Raw genomic sequence first — 16,394 nt, forward strand, 5'->3', positions numbered from 1 at the left:
TATGACACCTTCTGAACGCACACCAAGTTTCGTGGAATTCCGTTCATGGGGGGCCACACAATAAATTAATTTATGTTACTATACACCAACTGGCCTGTAGGTGGCCGGAGACAGTTTTCTGTGAATATCTCGAGAACCGTAGGGCCCTAGGAGGTCCACCTTTTTGGTATGTTGGTCTTAAGGGGCATGTCAACCCATCCCATTACCACTTATTTCATGTATAGCGCCACCTAGTTAAAAATTAAAAAGCAAAAAATTAGGTGTTTTCATCACAATATCTCTGGCTGACATGGTCAAAACTGCACGAAATTGAAAGTGTAGGATCATTATGACACCTTCCGAATGCATGCCAAGTTTTGTGAACTTTCGTTCATGAGGGGCCTTACAATAAAATGATTTATGTGTACATTTAGTGACCGTTACACCAACAAGGATTCCTGGGACACTGAAAGACCGGGGTACCGCGAAACTTGGTGGGCATGTAACCCCACATGGATAGCATGGAACCATCGTTTTTCGTTTTGATCTGTAGCCCCCCGCTGGACTGGACCCCCCGAAAGGAAGGTAGGGCAGACACAGTTTTCTGTGAACCGTAGGGCCTAGGATGACCAATTTTCTGTATGTTTGCCTCCAGGGGTCATGTTAACCCATTCCATGTGCACACATGTGCATAAACAGATACACACGCACACACATACATTCACAGTAATCATACGTATGACACATACTCATACAGTAGACATATGTGCGCATGCATGCACATGCATAAACACACATACGCAGACAAACACACAAGCACGCACACACACACACACCCACACACATAAACAGAAACGGATGCACGCACACATGCACACAATTCAAGAATTTCTCAGAATTATGAACAGGCAAGATGGGGGTGGGGTTGTATAAAATGAATTTTACATGTGAAATCTATGAACTAATCATGTTTTGGTACTTGTTGTCTAGCAGATACCGGTGAGAATTGAGTGTGGATAATGCAATTTAGTGAGACAGTTAGAATCATATAGGCCTTTCAGCGTGATTTATTTTTGTGGGAAAAAATGTGCTGGACTGGGCGGCGGTCATATATTGTACCGCTCTGTGGTACATCTAGTTCTTGCTCCAAGTTGATGTTGTGAGCATTAGTAATGGAATATTTTAGAGTGGGCATAACACATGCAATCTAAGTTAACAAACACATTCAGTGCATGCATAGGCCAGCTCTGTAAAATATCAGAAGAGACATGAACTATGACTGAAGAGACTGAACTATGCATTACAAAACAAGGTAGGCTAACACAAAGTCCATTTTTATACACTCACCAACTTAAAAAGCGTAGCCCAGCAAGGCACGACACATTACATCTGTTCTTTTAATATGACATAAATAATTTTGTGTGTGTTTAATGTTATGGAATGATTATTACGCACTGCTGATTTGAGTTGCTTAGGCTACGTTCAGCCCTAGCTCCATCTTTTGGCCATCCAGATGTGCTCTGGTAGCATTGCTTGTCTGACAGCAGCTGGAAGTAGTTCCGGAGGTTTAGCAAGAGCACAGGTCCCGGATGTTAGCTGTCTACAGCAGCGGGCGCAGACGGCAGAGAGAGATCCGCGGAGCACTGTTGACAGCAGTACGCGGGACTACGTCCGTCAGTAAGGAGTATTATTCGGGACAAGCAGCGGCAACTATAGCAGCGACCGAGAACTAAGAAACACGTTTCGCTGGGTAGAGAAAGAAGACGAAGTGTGACAAGTGGCGGAGCTGTCTTTATTGAAGTTAAAAGGTGTCCATTAGTTACTACTCCTCAACAACCATCAGAGTAAGTAAGAGCTTATTGGAGAATTGCAGGGTCTGATGCGGCCCGTGAGGAGAACTGCTCTTCGCGGCAAAGGAATGCATTAACGCGACTGCTTCCAGGGTCGTCTTTCGAACAGGCCTTGACAGACCACGAACTACAGGACGCGCAATGTGTGTTTTTGTATTTACTAGTTCAGAATTCGGTCTATTAGTAGAGAAGGTTTCAGTTCCTGTGCGAGAATGCATGTGCTCTGGTGATTTGACTTTTTACACACCTAACTCTGCTTGCACCCACAGGTTGGTCCCTCTTCCACCCAAGTTGACTCGTGTAGCTTGTTGCTCAAGTTCAGAGTTGACATGCTTGTCCTCTTAATGTCTTTAACTTAGCTATAGTGAGTGACCATTACAAAACTAGAAAATGTGTTAGCTGTCTAGCTAACTAGAAACTTAAGTATTATCAACATTGTAACTGTAATCGGTGTGTTTTAACTACTGTCTAAAATCACAGCGTTGTTGCAACTTTTAGCTTGACACTTGAGTCGACCAACTGGAATGCGGTCAGTATAACCTGATCTCATTGACATGTAGCTAGCTGCTAACGATAGCTAACATTAACTGTCAAAGTTGTCCCGCTTCTCTGTCCCTTAAATAATCGGAGTTAAAGGGCTTTAGGGCTAACTTAACCGTCACGTAGTCAGCTGTTAGCCACACTTGCCAGTCAGCGATGGCGCATGTTTTGATGGATCCAGGTGTCACTCCTGCGAAGCCATCCATGCCCTCTTGCACTGCCCAGCCGGTAACGTTATACACCATGCCATGGCACTGACCTCTGCATCGCACAGAGTTGCAGGCAAGTACATTTACCCGTATCGAAAAAGGTGACGTTTAGCGACAGATTTAATGTTAGCCGTCCCTCGTGTAATCGCCCACGCCTTGGAGTCTTGGCCCACGCTGAATCTAAGCGCGAGGGTTGTGCATCGAGAGGAGTGTCTGTCTTTTTGAACTCTTCATCATGAAGCGCTAGTTGTCCGGTCTGTGCAGAGTGGTTTATGCCGCACGAGATGCCCGTCACCCAGCACTTTGAGGTGGGGTCTCCTCTCAGAGCAGACGAGCTGGTAGTCTGGATCTCCTACCTTCACGGACCCCAATCATCATAGACAACATCTTATGTTTATTAGACAGTCTTTCAGGAACGTGCATTACTGTAGCCTGACTAACACTTGGCCAGAGCAAATTTAGATTGACTAGCATTACTGGTTAGTTACCTATATTACATTGGTCTACAGTGGTTACATTGTAACCACACAGTTGTTACATTACATTGGTTTACAGTGCCTTATTATGGGATGGTTACATTTTACTGGCATGGCATGGATGCATACATGTGGAGATAATGACTAAATGGGTATGATTACACTATATTGTAGTGTAAACTCTTGGGGTGAATGTTTGTATACCCATGTGTCTCCAATAACTAGGCCTCTATGTTTGACAACATCTAACTTATTTTCTGTTGCAAATGCATCAAACAATGCTGTAGAGGTGGCTGCCCCTTATAACCTATTTTATACAGTCTGTGCTTGTACCATTTGCCCACAGTTTAAGACGCATGAATCTGCCGTGTTATGTTCCTGGAAAGGTGCAGTAGGACTATCACTCAGTGCTCAGTCTGTTGGTCATTTATATCAGTTCTTCCAGCAGTGCAATTCATGAACCCAGCCACACTGGTATAAGAACTGAAAAATCAAGTCTTCATTTGTTGTAGAACGACGGTCCCCTGACAGCAGTAAGCTAGCTCTTCTTTGAAGGGTGTTTGTGAAGCACCAACTGAAGCGGTGGCGCCTATTTATTTATTTATTTATTTATTGAGTGAGTTCATTTAGCTTCATTATTTGGTTGAGATCCTGATTTCCATCAAGACGGGCGGGCGCAGCCTGAACGGACCCATCAGCCCGCGGTGAGCTGGGGGACGTGAGAGCGAGAGAGCGAGAGAGCGAGGGGGACGTGAGAGTGAGAGAGTGAGAGAGCGAGGGGAGTGAGAGAGAGAGAGAGCCGAGGGGCGTGAGTGAGAGAGAGAGAGCCAGAGGGGGGCGTGAGAGAGTGAGAGAGCGAGAAGGCAGGGGGCGCTAAATGTCGTTGATTGAGGGTAATTTGGCGGTTTAATTGTTGCACAGCTGTTGCGCTCATTGCTGATTGCCCTTTGTAGAAGTTTGCTGTTCTTCCCTGGCAGATTCATGCGAGTGTCATTGAGGCATGTGATTCGGAATCAGCAGAGGGGTTTCAGGGAGCAGCCATTCACGGCCCTAAACTGGCCCTGATGTGGCTCTGATGTGGCCCTGATATGGCTCTGACTTCTCCATTGTGACTCGCTCAGACTGTGAGGGTCAACAAGGTCGTTTCTGCAGAGACCTGCATCAGGTCTGCATTGCCACATGTGAGCATCGTGGGATGCAATGGATTCCAGGAAGTCACCTCACCTGCAGTCCCACCCAAAGTACCTGGCTCCGAAGTGCGGCGCGAGGGGTCAGAGAGGGTGGGGTCATCCTCCGACCTCTGACCCCAAGCACGAACAGGGTTCTGTGTCAGGTGCAAATGCAGTTTCATGCCTTCTCCCTACCAGTGGGACACAGTCTATCTGAGACATCTGAAAGGATAGAGGGGAATTTAAGGATTAGTCTTTGTTCCCTTCTAAAGGTTATACGGCATGATGCAGATAACATTTGGCATTAATTTGCACCGGTACACTAGCATCCCGGCATGTAATGGAGAATACACACATACACACACACACACACACACACACATACACACACACACATACACACACACACACACACACCGGTACACTAGCATCACGCCATGAAATGGAGAGCACATTTGCAAGGAAATCTCAGAGCATCAGCTTCAACAGACATGTTATCATTGCAGATAAAGGGAACACTGTTGATCGCTGGTTGTAAGATGTCTTCAGTGTAAGTGTGTGTGTGAGAGAGAGAGAGAGTTCAGGCTGGCGATGGTTTCAGGTAATCACTGCATGCTCAGTGCTTTCATAGTTAATCACAGAGAAATGAGGGCTTTGGCTGCATGAGCTCAGCTTGAGTGTTAGTGTGTGTATGTGTGTGTGTTGGTATGTGGGTTTGTGTTTGTGTGTGTATGTACCAGAATGTGTCTCCATGTATCTGTGTGTCTATGTGTGAAAGTGTGTGTATCTCCATGTGTGTGTGTTTGCGTGCGTTTGCGTAAGCGTCTTTTCCTCTAATCATTGTGGTGCATTACCAATGAAAGCGCCGAACAGCAGGCAGCAATCCCGAGCCGTGGCGGAATGATCTGGCATCCCCTCCTCCCTGCTCCCTCCGCGTTCCGCCGCCTCCACCTTCCCCGCGTCAGGCCTCTGAGCACTGGTGACTCGTGGGCCGCCAGCCTCCCGCCGGACAGGTGAAAGGCTGCGTCACTTACCGCTTTTGTGTGCGGGGCCCCCTGGTGGCCAAGGGGAATAAAGGTACAGCGGTGAGTTCAGCCCAGAGTGCTGGCCTGTGGCCGCCTCACACCGCTTGAGTGGCAGCTCGCTCACCAGAGGAACTGCTGAGTGCTGCCGAATCGGGACCAGGTGTGGGCCTTAACTGGGCCGGACTCTCAGACTGAGCTGATTTCGGGCCAGTTGGGGCTTGAGTAGCAAGCTGTGCCTCAGAGATGATGGGTGAAACATGCAGACAGGCTATACCACGCAGACTATACCCGCAGGCTATACCACACAGACTAGACTATACCATGCAGACTATACCACACAGGCTAGACTATACCACACAGACTATACCACACAGACTAGACTATACCACACAGGCTAGACTATACCACACAGACTATACCACACAGGCTAGACTATACCACACAGACTAGACTATACCACACAGGCTAGACTATACCACACAGACTAGACCATACCACACAGGCTAGACTATACCACACAGACTATACCACACAGGCCATACCATACCACACAGACTATACCACAGTATGTTAACTTTTTTTGCAAGTAGCACTGGTGCTACAGAGGTTAAAAGTTTTGTAGCACCAGCCACAAATTTTGTAGCATCGATATAAAATCTCTAAAAACAATCACAAGTAGGGCAGTTCATCAATTGTGGTTGGGATCTAGGCCTACTGCAACTGGATTGATAAAAGGTCATGTAGTTGCAAACTTCTCACCTGGCTACATTATGTTTGAGATGAGCAAAAGCTATCAGCATGATATGTTATGCATTGGAAGTCAGTTCTTTTATTTTTGAATAAGTAGGAGATATGCTGAAGATGTTATTCCACTATGATTTAATTCACGTTTAGTTTATATGTCTAAGTTTTTAGATTAGAGTAGGCCTACATTCAACCTTATTGTCATTGCACGAGTGAAATACCGTTTTACATCCAACCAGTGGTGCAAATGAGTAGGCTAACTGACATGTCAAACAGTGCACCCATGAAATGCATCCCTAGACTGTTCCATACACATGGAGATAGCTGAAGGTCTGTGGCAAACGCAGTCATAAATAAAGTGTCGTGAAGGTTTTTCGGAACCGATCATGTTCTTGTATATAAGCACTACTAAGCGAGACTATGTTGCGCATAAAGCATGAAGTGGGCTCATATTGACAGATATAAGCGAACGTCCCGGTGGACTTTTTTCTTCGAAGTTTTAGATCTGAATGGTGTTGTTTGGATACTAAGTTGTTTGTTTTAAACTGAACTAAAAGTGCAAAGCAACAAGGCGATTGTCACAAACTTCTACCTCTGCTTGCCTAATCTGAATTCACCGAAAATACTTTCGCTTTAGGCTAAACATAGCTATCACTTGTTCGATCCGCGAGGACAATTTGCAAGGTGTTGTTTGATTTGGAGTTGGCTTGTTTGATAGGCCTACAAACAAGTAGACATGCTTTTTAATCGCGTAGACTGCAACTACCAAGTTGAAATCAAAGTAGCCTAGGGCCTACATCGATTCTCCTCTCACAGATGTAGCCTATACATACGCACTTCAAACAAACAAACAAGTGTTTCACAGGAAGCCTACTGTACACCGGGCGCGTAACTGAAGCGCTCCGTTCGCAACGTGTGTTAACGGTGTGCTGAGTGTGTTTCACTAATTCACGGATTGGGATAAATGCAGAGACCAAATTTCCCTCACGGGATCAAAAGAGTATATATACTTATACTTACACTTATACTTATACAGCCTTCACCACAGCTCACTTGTGTGTGTGTATGTGTGTGTTCCTCCCTCACCCCACCTGCCCCCACCCTCCCGGCGCCTCTCCTGCTCTTAAAAGCTTGTTAGCTCTCCGTCCTCGTCCTGCTTGTTGTGCTCGTCAGGGCCGGCGCTGCGGAGACGTCCCTGGACCCCCGTGCAGTAATGGACCTCACGCTGGCCCCTCTGGAGGGAGGGAGTGAGCTGCCTAAATAAGATGGAGGGGGCTGATGGAGGGGGCTGGGGGCTGATGGCCACTCCTACCCCCCACAGGTAGATAAGATGGACCAGGGCCCGGGGCGGGCAGAGCAGGGAAATGGCCGACTTGCCATTGCAGCATCAATCCATCAGCATACATTCAGGAAGGGATGTTAGCCATCAGCAGACCCGATATTCCTATGGAGTGTTAGTGAGATAGAGGAGTGGAATGTGATCAGGGTGGAGTGTGATCAGGGTGGAGTGTGAGCGAGTGTGAGAGGTGGAGTGTGAGAGAGGTGGAGTGTGAGAGGGGTGGAGTGTGAGCGAGTGTGATCAGGGTGGAGTGTGATCAGGGTTGTGAGAGGTGGAGTGTGAGAGGTGTGGAGTGTGAGCGAGTGTGAGAGGGGTAAGCTGTGTGAATTCCTGTCATGGCGGCGCATTCCCAGGAGTGTGGCTGAATGCACGAGCATCACTATGGCGATGCTGCACCTGCATCACTATGGCAATGCTGCTCCTGCATCACTATTGTTACGGCCAGCTCGTGAACAGACCGCAACATAAAGGGAGACAACAACAGTTTCAAATTTAACCATTTATTAATATTGATCGCAACATTAACAAACTATAGTGTCTAGGGAGATGAATGTTGAAGAATGTGTGTATGCATGAATGTAAATGGTAGTATCAGCATGTAAGATGAATAAGTGAAAGGCAAAGGGGAAAATAGAAATAAAGAGGAGAGAAAGACTAACGTGCCAGTGTAAAGGATCAAAGTGCCCTCAAGAAAGGAGGAAAAAGTGCCTACCGAGAGAGATACAGAAGCCCTTTTATAGCCCCACTCAATACAGGTGCATCTAATAATGTAATTAGCCTAACCAGGCCAAGGCCTGACCGTGCACTGACAGACCAGGACCTGACGGGGGCACAGGGGGTCGTAACACTATGGGGATGCTGCTCCTGCATCACTATGGGGATGCTGCTCCTGCATCACTATGGGGATGCTGCTCCTGCATCACTATGGCGATGCTGCTCCTGCATCAGTATGAGGATGCTGCTCCTGCATCACTATGGGGATGCTGCTCTATTATTGATGTTGTTGTGGAGGCTAACTTCTCATGCAGCGCTGTTGGGTGCTCAAACCTATTTTTACCAGGAAAAAATTATGCTCTAGGCTGGATTGTGTGTGTGTGTGTATGTTTGTTTGTGTGTATGTGTGTTTGTGTGTGTGTGTGTGTGTGTGTGTGTGTTTGTGTGGTAGGCAGCACAATGAATATTCTCTATCTTTTCCTTTACTGAGTATGTGGTCGAGTAGAATCCCTCCCTCATTTCATTCCCACTTGTCGTGTGTGTGTGTGTGTGTGTGTGTGTGTGTGTTGGAGCACCCTAATCAATGGTGCCACCATACATTTAACACTGTGAAACACACACACACGCACACACACACACTCACACACTCACACACCCCTAAGCCTGATGGGAACTCCAGAGGCCTCCTCCCTCCCAGCTTTCAGCTGCTATAAACGGCAGCACAGCACACACAGCAGCTACACATATAAACCTGTGTGTGTTTCTGTGTGTGTGTGTGTGCGCCTGCAGCATCTGCAGATCCATGAATACGTTTTTTTTCAGGATTAAGACCGTTTTGAACTTTGATCTTTGTCATTGTGTTGAGGAGTTCAGGCCTTGAGGTGTGTAGAATGGTGCTTATTGCTTATTGTCCTGCACTGAGCTGCAGATCTAAAGGTGTGTGTGTGTCACACTGTTTCAATTTGACTACACACACACACACACACACACAGGCACCACATAGTCTAGTAGAACCCTCTTCGTGTGGAAGGAACCCTCACTGCCTCAAACTTAAATACAAACAGGAAGGTACCACTCCAGCACTGTGTAAAGATAGCAAAACTCAGACATGCTCACTGATAATGTTACAGGAATCCTGATATCTGTGTGTGTCTCTCTCTCTCTCTGCGTGTGTGTGTGTGATTGTTGACATCTGTGTGTGTGTGTGTTTGTGTGTGTGTGTATGTGTGTGTGTGTGTGTGTGTTTGTGTATGCGTGTGTGGGTGTGTGTGTGTTTGTGTGGTGTGTGTGTGTGTGTGTCTGTGTGTGTGTGTGTGTGATTGTAGACATCTGTGTGTGTGTGTGTGTGTGTGTGTGTGTGTGTGTGTGTGTGTGTGTTTGCGTATGTGTGATTGTAGACATCTTTGTGTGAGTGTGTGTGTGTGTGTTTGTGTGGTGTGTTTGTGTGTGTGGTGTGTGTGTGTTTGTGTGTGGTGTGTGCATGTGTGATTGTAGACATCTTTGTGTGTGTGTTTGTGTGTTGTGTGTGTGTGGTGTTTGTGTGGTGTGTGTGTGTGTGTGTGTGTGTGATTGTAGACATCTGTGTGTGTGTGTGTGTGTGTGTGTGCTCGTGCGCACGCGCACTCCAGATGCCAGGTGAGTAATTGTGAGCTTTTAGGGGTCCTTCTCCCAGAGGAGATGACAGCTCTGCCTCCCACTTCCTCCTATTAGCAAGGCTGCTCATTCTCACACACACAAACACACACACACACACACAGCCACCCACACACACTCACAAACACAGTCTCACACACACACACACACACACACACACACACACACACACACACACACACACAGAGTCGCTAATGCTTACGCATACACCAATGCCCTCAGTCGCATGGACACAAGCACGCACTTTAGCACACACTCACACATACAAAGACATACATTCTCTCTCTCTCTCTCTCTCTCTCTCTCTCTCTCTCTCTCTCTCTCTCTCGCACACACGCATGCACACTCGGATGTGTTTGTGTGTGTTCATTTTTTTTTCCGCTTCTTCTGAAAGCCTGTGGATGCCTCTGCATTCAGGCTGTTGATTAAAATGCATAAATAAGCCACTCCATCAGAGAGAGCCCATGTGCAGCAGGGGGGAGCACGCAGAGACAGGGAGAGAGGGAAGGAGAGAGGGAGATGAAGGGGAGAGATGGAGAGAGGGAAGGAGGGAGGGAGAAAGAGAGAGATGAAGGGGAGAGAGGGAGAGACAGAAGGGGGAGAGAGAGATGTAGGGAGGAGAGAAGGGATGGGTGCGGTAAAGAGGGAGAGGGAGAGATGAAGGGAGGAGAAAGGGAGGGGTGCTGTAAAGAAAGTTTGATCCAGTGGGGAGTGTAAAACAGAAAGATGGAGGACAGAAGGGAACTCAGGAGACTGAGACGCCAGAGTGTGGACTTGCAGGTGAATCCACTTTTGTGTACTTGTCAGCCTGAGAAGAGTGTTTTGAAGCAGCCAGTCTGACGTGTGTGTGTGTGTGTGTGTGTGTGTGTGTGTGTGTGTGTGTGTGTGTGTGCACATGTGTGTGTGTGTGTGCTGTGGTATTGTGTGTTAGTTGTTCAGTGTGTGTTGACAGTGACACACTGGTTACTGAGAAGTCAAATCGATAAGAAGTCAAACTGATAAGATCAGTAGCATTACCTAATTACCTGTCCTCCCCACTATCGGCATGGAGATAACAATGGCATCCTCTCTTCCCCTTTGTCACCATGGAGACGACACTGTCTCTGTCTCTGAGGCCAATAGTATTCCCTAGTCAGTGTGTCAGATATATATACAGTATGACCGACTCCAGACTGGTCCTTGATATCCTCACAGTGTCTGTGAGAATGACCGACTCCTGACGAGGCTTCGCTGTGTGTGTGTGTGTGTGCGTGTGTGTGTGTGTGTGTGTATGTGTGCACTTGTGTGTGTGTGTGTGTATATGTGTGTGCGTGTGTGTGTGTCATGGTATCCTCCCTCATCAGTGAAGAGGGGTTGAAGGACGTCCACAGTGGAACCTTGATCAAAGTGATCGTTCTTAAGTGGAACCCTGATCAGAGTGATGGTTCTTCTGGACATCAGTGGAACCCTGATCAGAGTGATGGTTCTTAAGTGGAACCCTGATCAGAGTGATGGTTCTACTGGACATCAGTGGAACCCTTAACAGCCTGAACAGTTATTAGTTCCTCTACTTACTTTCTTTCTTTCTCTCTTCTGTGTGTGTGTGTGTTTCACCAAAAGCCTAGACGAAGCCCCTTGTGTGTTTGTGTGTGTTTGTGTGTTTGTGTGTGTGTGTGTGTGTGTGTGTGTCTCTGAAGCCCCTTGGCGCCAGGAGAGCACAACCACAGAACAGAGTCACTCAGCGGGAGCAGAAATGCTTCCATGTGTGGGCGGAGCCATCTGCCCCAGGGCACTCTGGGTAATTTGCACTGTTCTGTGTTCAGGGCTCCATCCTCAGCTTGGTGCTGACTGGGGGAGGCTTTCATCATCAGCACATCACACAACACAACGCTCTCCTGATCCAGCTCTTTCTCTCCCCCTCTCTTTCTCTCCTTCTCCCTCTCCCCCATGCTCTCTCGCTGTCTCCCCCTCACTGTCCCTTTGTTGTTGTTGGTGGTGGTAGCGCCCTCTCCAGGTGAGAGTGTGCATGTGCGAGGCAATCACTGCAGGCTGCAGGACTGCTCACCCTTCCAGCATGCCCTGGTGTGGAGGCGTGAACAGGAAGTGAAACAAGTAGCTCCGAGCTCTGAGACGCTTCCTGTTTGACACAGAAACTGCTGCTCATAGCCCTATGTGTGTCTCTCTCTCTCTCTCTCTCTCTCTCTCTCTCTCTCTCTCTCTGTCTGTGTGTGTGTGTGTGTGTGTGTGTGTGTGTGTGTGTGTGCGTATCCCTGGTGCTTTTCTTCCTCCGTGGCACAGTGGTGTCACAGCAATTCTCTCTCTCTCTCTCTCTCTCTCTCTCTCTCTCTCTCTCTCTCTGTGTCTGTGTCTGTGTGTGTGTGTGTGTGTGTGTGTGTGTGTGTGTGTGTGTGTGTGTGTGTGGCACTACTACTCTATGGCACTACTGTGGTGTCAAAACACAGCAGACAGTAAACCTTTATATCATGTATGGTTCCTAAAACCAAGGTCTGTTAAATATTTCTGTTTAAATCCTTCATATTCATATTTTTTCAGCCCTTGACATTACTTCAGTTTGACAGCCTGATAAACACATTATCTGGGGAGCAATGTTTTGGCATTAATATCTTGAAAAGTATTATTCATAACCAGCCTAAATTTTGTAGGATGGATTGCGTTTCTGGGTCATTTTCTAAAATGGTATGTGGGATAGCTGGTAGGAACTTTAAAATCTATATGGAAGTAGCTCAATATCTGGACATGTACTGTACAAAGTATGATGGCGTACCATAGATAATTAGATAGAGTTTCTCAAGAGCAAGAATGCAGAAGCAGAGGTAAGCTATTAAATAAGTGTGTTCATCTGTGAAGGAAACATGATGCAACAGCATTGACACTTTGTACACTAAATGATTAAACATTGAACTATTTCTATTTAAAAAAATGTCAGGTTACTACCAGCTACCCGACATGCCATTTTGTCTGATCAAAGAATGCCTAGTTTTATCCTTTATATCTCCACATCCATGTGCTGTGAATGTCTCAGATCTTGGCACAACATTAATAACATCTTGTATTTGCAGACATAATACTGATTGATGCCATGTGGGTCCATACCCTCAATTCCTAAAGTAGGGCATTATATAAAATCAATGGACATGCAGTACAAAATCGACAAGATAAGGCAGAGTGCGAAAATCCATTGATTTTAGGACCTAAAAATGATGCAGAGCAAAATTCGAGAAGGTGCAACAACCATTTTGTGGATTCTGGAATGGAATGGAATGGAATAGAACGGAAAGGAATGGAATGGAATGGAATGGAATGGAATAGAACGGAAAGGAATGGAATGGAATGGAATGGAATGGAACGGAATGGAATAGAACGGAACGGAATGGAATGGAATGGAATAGAACGGAACGGAATGGAATGGAATGGAATGGAATGGCTCATATTTGTGTAGAATCTCAGCAGTGTGTTCAGCTGGTGGTGTCATCATAGACCCATGTAGCCCCTCAGTGACTCCGGTGCAGACGTGGCCCTGATCTGGGATCCCTCTGCTGATGCTAATTAAGAGCCTTCCCATGATGCCCCTGTATTTCTGTTACACAATGGGAAGGCTCCGTCTCACGGCTCACAGCTGTCGCCCAGTGAGAGGAAGACCTCAAACCCATCACATCACATCACGTCACAGAGGCATGGTGTGTTTGAGTTGCTCTGGACTCCAGGAGATTATCGGATAGAATGTCAAACTCAGATTAAGGCTCTCTCCTGTAGACTGGAGCTCAGATTAAGAGTCTCTCCTGTAGACTGGAGCTCAGATTAAGAGTCTCTCTTGTAGACTGGAGCTCAGATTGAGAGTCTCTCCTGTAGTGGAGCTCAGATTAAGAGTCTCTCCTGTAGTGGAGCTCAGATTAAGAGTCTCTCCTTTAGTGGCGTTCAGATTAAGAGGCTCTCTCCTGTAGTGTGAGGTTCAGATTAAAGCTGTAACGTTAGAGTGGGGCTCAGATTAAGGCTGTAACATTAGAGTGGGGCTCAGATTAAGGCTGTACGTGAGGCCCCCGGCAGGGCCTGAGAGAGGGAGAGAGGGACTGAGAGGGTGATTTGGAGATGTGGAATTCCTCCTTCCCTCTTTCTCTCCCATTTGGCAGACAGGTGTGAAAACAGACGAGAAGTTCCTGTTCATGTTAACCATATCCTTGTCCACCTACACACACCATGCCTGACCACCAGAACCATACACCACACAGCTGTTCCCCAGCTCTCACACACACACTCACTGTATGTTTTTTTCTGTGTGTGTGTGTGTGTGTGTGTAGACTCTCTGAAAACCTGAACATGTGTATCAGAAGACCCCTGGGGTTCCACTCAGAACACACTCCTGCTGTGGAAGACATGCCAATCTACAGAGACGGTGAGAACACACACACACACACACATATAGTATATAAGTATATATATATATAAGTATATATACTCTTTTGATCCCGTGAGGGAAATTTGGTCTCTGCATTTATCCCAATCCGTGAATTAGTGAAACACACTCAGCCGGAGTGAACACACAGTGAGGTAAAGCACACACTAATCCCGGCGCAGTGAGCTGCTTGCAATAACAGCGGCGCTCGGGGAGCAGTAAGGGGTTAGGCTTCAGCCGTGCCTACTGGTCAGGGTTTGAACCGGCAACCCTCCAGTTACAAGTCCGAAGCGCTAACCAGTAGGCCACGACTGCCCCCTCCCAGACTAGATACACACACACACACACAAGTCCGAAGCGCTAACCAGTAGGCCACGACTGCCCCCTCATAGACTACATACACACACACACACACACACACACACACACACACACACACACACACACACACACACACACAGACACACACACATACACACACACATACACAGATAGACACACGCACATGCTCGCACACACACACACACACACACACACACACCCACTCTCTCACTCACGCACACAAGAGAATCATTAATGAGATGTTCACTAATTAGACAGCCTTTAATGAGACATTCTTTAACGAGACATTAATTAAGGAGACAGTCTTAAGGAGTGGGTTACCAGTTGCAGTTGCAGTGCCAGTGTTTCCCATTATTTGACGAGGCTCTGGCGCTCTGCCACAGTCTAATTTGCTCCGCGGTGGGTTCACAACATTTCAGCCAACTGGATATCAATGACTTTGTTTGCGTTGTTCCCAAGTCTTCCACCGCCACCGATTCAAGTCTATTTTTGGCGAAAATGAATGGAAACAAAGTGGTAATAGAACAAATGTCAGTAGATCAGTGCACCACACTCATATGCACACACACACACACACACACACACACACACACACACACACACATGAATGTCAGTAGCTTAGTGCACCACACTCATATGCACACACACACACACACACACACACACACACACACACATGAATGTCAGTAGCTTAGTGCACCACACTCATATGCACACACACACACACACATATGAATGTCAGTAGCTTAGTGCACCACACTCATATTCACACACACGATATAGTCTGTTGGGCTTCCATCGTCAACTTCAAGGCACTGGAAAGCACTAGGGTTAGGCAAGGGTTAGGTATAGGTTAGGTATGGGTTAGGGAATGGTTTTGGGCTAGGGTTAGGTATGGAAGCGCTGCCTTGAAGTCGCCGGGGCGCCCAAATGACCACACACACCCACAAACACAAACACACACCAGAGTGTAGCACTGTAGCAGCCCCATGAACATGCCCCCAGAGTGCAGCGCTGTAGCTGCCCCATGAACATGCCCCCAGAGTGCAGCGCTGTAGCTGCCCCATGAACATGCCCCCAGAGTGTAGCGCTGTAGCTGCCCCATGAACATGCCCCAGAGTGCAGCGCTGTAGCTGCCCCATGAACATGCCCCCAGAGTGTAAGGCCAGAAGCTGCCCCATGAACATGCCCCCAGAGTGTAGCGCTGTAGCTGCCCCATGAACATGCCCCAGAGTGCAGCGCTGTAGCTGCCCCATGAACATGCCCCCAGAGTGCAGCGCTGTAGCTGCCCCATGAACATGCCCCCAGAGTGTAGCACTGTAGCTGCCTGGCTACTTTAGCTGTTGGCTGCAGCAACTCGAGCGGTAAAACTGATTGTTTTTTCGTATCGACAGTAATCGGCCTCAAGTGACCTCAAGAAACGGAGATCTATGTGAAAAATCACCGGAATTCACCTTTAGCTGTTAAACTCCTCAGCTTTGTGGGTGTGGCTTTTTTGCAGTCGGCCAATCACCATTCAAACCTGTAGTGTGAGAGTATAGTTAACATACTGAAGTGTGTGTGAGAGTATAGTTAATAGTGGTGTCAACAATAATCGATTGCATTTCAATGCGGGGCATGCACGATTCAGCATCGATGCGGCAATGTGCCATAATCGATTATGTCACTGTTTATTTTCTGGCCTTGAGTGGACAATAAAGTTGTAAAGTTTCAGTTACTTCTGGGGGCTTTTCCGGAGCAACGTTGTAATGAAATGCGCAGCCTGTAGCTACATGCTAAGCGGCAGCACTACAACAACAACACTAAAGAATCAAGATGACGGAGGGAGATGACCGCGATAGACGGGTAATTAAAAACGCACCCAAAGCTAGAAACTAGACAAGACGTACGGGGTGTGTAAAACCTGCCACACTAAAATCAAGCACGTTGGCAATACAACTAACTTCACAAACCATGTCGTTCGT

General features: G+C 47.1%; 1 protein-coding gene across 1 annotated transcript in view; it reads left to right on the forward strand.

The window, feature by feature from the left end:
• Positions 1 to 1,607: 1,607 nt before the first annotated feature.
• Positions 1,608 to 16,394, forward strand: part of LOC125292954 (forkhead box protein J3-like) — a 46,520-nt gene continuing 31,733 nt past the window's right edge. The window contains exons 1-2 of the mRNA XM_048240540.1: positions 1,608 to 1,823; positions 13,994 to 14,088. The gene's annotated coding sequence lies outside the window, so the exon portion shown is untranslated. The remainder of the gene's footprint in view (positions 1,824 to 13,993; positions 14,089 to 16,394) is intronic.

The sequence above is a fragment of the Alosa alosa genome, chromosome 4 (genome assembly GCF_017589495.1).
Source record: "Alosa alosa isolate M-15738 ecotype Scorff River chromosome 4, AALO_Geno_1.1, whole genome shotgun sequence".
Classification (NCBI taxonomy): Eukaryota; Metazoa; Chordata; class Actinopteri; order Clupeiformes; family Clupeidae; genus Alosa; species Alosa alosa.